Raw genomic sequence first — 4,273 nt, 5'->3', positions numbered from 1 at the left:
TTCGATGTATCAATGTCGCCAACTTGTAGAATCAAGGCTTCGGGTATGGATTGAAATAAGAACGCTATAGCCATATTGTTTTTCTTCTCATCCTTTGATCCGGGATCAATTGTTTCCCACACCTCACAAACCTTAAGTGCTATCTTCATTCTCATGGACCAGACAGTATAGTTTGAAGAAGATAACATCGGGAATTTGACAGCAGCTGGGCCGGTGTCTTTGTTCTTGATGATCGCTTCTTTGATGTCGTCCATAGTTGCAGTTTCTTAGTTAGATTGTGTGTGGCTCTGATACCAAATATAGAATCACAAAGCTATCTCAAGACAATAATAAGAAGTCCTTCTCTTATTCAATCAATCAAGCAAAGCTTAACAATAATTCAATCAAAGCTCTCTAGGTTTCACAACTCACACACAATCTTATCAACGACATTATCATATATAAAGAGGTATATTTCCTAATCCTATTAGATAACATATATGTTAACTTCCAATTCCTCAACATGATAGGATTAGATTAATTGCTTATTTCTTAAGTTTTTTTTTTCTTCAAGCTTAACTCAACAACTTCCTGCGTTTTTTTTTTGTTACTTATGTAACTTCACGTGCTAAACCAAAAAATAACGATTATTTAAAAGGCCAGGAAGGAAAATATGAATTCAATAAGATAAATTGGTTCTTTTCACTTTAAATTTTAAATTGTAGATACTGACGTAAATAATTGAATGTCCTTTTGATATATAAAGATAAGACTAGTTTATAAGATTAGGTTTTAACTTATTTCAAAAGTATGTGATGGCATGACGTTCGTCAATGTAAATTTACATTTATTAACAGATTTTCATTATCAAACAAAATAAAATAAAAATGGTTTGTAAAGTCACCGGGCGTAATGACGACGATCATGGACACAACTATTCGCAGCACCGTTTGATTTGGTTAAAGTATTTGCGGTCATGGGTCCCACTTCTTTTGTTTCATGAATGTGATTAGTGAACTAATCTAGGTACATAACTCTATGCCGACCGCATCCGCATTATACTATTCCCATTAAATTAACCATACAGATAATAACTTTAAGAAAATTTAATATGCAATCATCCATGATCAAAGATACATATAACTTTCAGGTTTGGTGAAACTATAACATGTTACGATGAGATGCATCAAACAATAGGTTTTCATTTCGAGGAAAAAGTAAATTGTGTTATAAATCATTAACTCGATGATCTATTACCAAAGCCCAACCGTGTGGAAGAGAGGCGGCCAAGTTCCCAGTCGGCCAAGACTTCACAAGTTTCCTTTTCTCTGTTTTAATAGTTTTCCTATTTTCAGTTGTATTAGGTTTTGGATAATTTCCTTTTTACTTATCTTGTAATTCTTATATAAAGGAACCTCTATTGATCATTAATAAACACATACAATATTCCTCATTCTTTTACAACACGTAACTCCAAAAACCCTGAGACAAAAATCGAAACCTATAAACCCTAAAACCCTAAGCCGGCGGCAACGATCCTAGACGACCACCGTCTCGTCTCAACTCCGATCAAGCTCAGCTTCAGATGTTCCATGTTCGTGTCAAACGTCCTCAGCCTCAGCTCAGCTTGCGTCCAGCTCAGATCACGATCCCGTCCAGACGCAACCCCATCCGCGACAAGCATCAGCTCGCGATCGTCCTCGGCAACGCGACCCGATAGGAGCCATCCCGCGTCCGTTCGTCTTAGCTCGTCTCTGATCTTTGGTGGTCCGGTTCAGACCTATAAAACAAAGGTACATACTTAATCTGAGAACATAATGATCAAACCTAAAACCCCCAAATCCATTATTATGGAATCTCATGTTCTTGATCAAAACCCTAAAATCTATAATCTAAAATCGACAATCTCATAACTAGTACTAGAAATCGATTCCTTATAACTTATTGATTGTTTTATTGATTGTTCCTGATCAGAATTTAAGAAACCCTAATTCTGGAATCAAAACCCTAAACCTAAAAGAATGAGTCCGATTTTAATTGTTCTTGATTGAGTGCTTAATGATCTGAGGTTTTAGGATTGATAGATTGTTTGAATAAATCTAAATCGAATTTAAATCCTAAAGGCTTTGAAACCTTGAATTCATATTGATTAAACCAGCAGCTTGTATTGCTTAATTGAAACCCTAAATTTATAAATTCAATCCAATAGAAATCGAATTGCTAAGATTGTTTGCATTACATCTAAATCTGAATTGAATTGCATTCATATTGTTTAAAATCGACCAGCATATAGAACATACAAATTCAAATCTGATTACATTGATAAAAGTATATGGCCGTGTGGCCTTAATCTCTCTGTCACATGTAGAATCATAAATTAGGATTGTTCGCACCATGGTCAAGTAGATTTACATAGCCGATCCTATTGATTGGTTACATGGCCGCATAAGGCATGCTTGTAGCCGATTTTTTTTTAAAGTCTTATGGTCGAATGATCACATTGTGAATCTGAATTTTAAATGACAATGTGATCCAGATGTCGAAAATCTCAAATCTAGACTACGCAGCCCTTAATCTCTCTGGAGATAACTATTTACAGTGGACGCTAGATACAAAGATCAACCTGAGGTCAAAGGGACTCGGTGATACTATCATCGAGGGAAACAATGAGAATGATAAAAACAGATACAGGGCGATTAGTATTATACGCTATCACCTCATTGGAGGTTTAAAGGATCAGTACCTGACAATGGAAAATCCACTAGACCTTTGGACCGCTTTACAGCGTAGATATGATCACCAGAAAACGGTGCTACTTCCAAAGCCTAGATATGAGTGGAAGAATCTCAGATTCATGGACTATAAGTCCGTGGATGAATACAATTCTGTATTATTCAAAATAGTTTCAATGATGAGACTGTGTGGTGAAGAAGTAACCGAGAAAGAGTTACTTGATAAGACCTTCTCTACATTCCATTCAACGAATGTGTTGCTGCATCATCAGTATAGAGAGAGAGGATTCGCCACAGATCTGATCTCGTGCCTACTTCTGGCCGAGGCTAATAATGAACTCCTGATGAAGAACAGTGAGATGAGATCTCCAGGTTCAGCACCATTACCAGAAGCTCACAAAGCTGAACATGAAAGGAAAGATCCCAAAGAAAGCAACCACGTCTATAATGAGAAGAGAACACACGGCAGAGGCCGTGGTGGGTACAAGGGACATGGTGGCCGTGAGAATTACACATATGGCCGTGACAATTATACTTATGGCTATGGATATGGAAACCACAATAACCGTGGTCGTGGTTCCAACTATGGCCGTGAAAGAGCCAATTTTGGCCGTGGTCGAGGCGGTATATCCAAGCCGTTTTACTCGACCAAATCCATTTGTCACAGGTGCGGGGTGAGTAACCATTGGGCCAGGAACTGCAGAACCCCTAAACATCTATGTGAACTCTATCAGGAGAGTCTTAAGAACAAGAACCCAGAAGCTCATATGGTTCACGACAATGGGTATGATGCTGATGATGATTTCGACCATGAAAAGGATGATCTAATGGATCATGAGACATCAGATTGTCTTAAAGACTAATTCGACTTTTATTTGATTGTTCTATGATTGATTTGGTGTTTTTATTTTTGGTGTTTGAATTTATAATATGAAAGCTTTAAAGTTTTATAAAGTCTCTGAGATTATAAATCGTCTTATATATAGAATGAATGAGATAAGTATACTCGTGGTAGATAGTGGCTCAAGTCACACAATTCTTAGAGACAAAAGATACTTCGTCAATCTCATAATGCAAAGTGCAAACATACACACTATTGCGGGTGTGGCCGGCCTGATTGAGGGTCACGGCCAGGCTTATATATTAATGCCTAAAGGCACTCGTCTAGAGATTAAAAATGCATTATATTCCCCCAGCTCTAAAAGGAGCCTATTGAGTTTCAAGGATATAAGATTGAACGGTTTCCAACTTGAAACATGGGAAGAAAGAAATAAAGAATTCCTTAACCTATTTTCGATCACCCAAGGCAATAGGACGGTCCTAGAGACTGTACCCGCAATAGCTACTGGTCTCTACTATGCAAAGATCAGTATGATCGAGGCTAATGCCTGCGAAAATTTCACTCTATGGCATAACCGGCTTGGCCATCCCGGTACAAGTATGATGCGAAAACTGATAATGAATTCATAAGGGCACACATTCAAAGGAGTTGTCCCAAATAATCTCACATGTGCAGCATGTGCACAAGGGAAACTCATAACTAGGCCTTCACCAGCCAAAGT

The sequence above is a fragment of the Brassica oleracea genome, chromosome C9 (assembly GCF_000695525.1).
Source record: "Brassica oleracea var. oleracea cultivar TO1000 chromosome C9, BOL, whole genome shotgun sequence".
Lineage (NCBI taxonomy): Eukaryota > Viridiplantae > Streptophyta > Magnoliopsida > Brassicales > Brassicaceae > Brassica > Brassica oleracea.
This window is presented reverse-complemented; position numbering follows the sequence as displayed.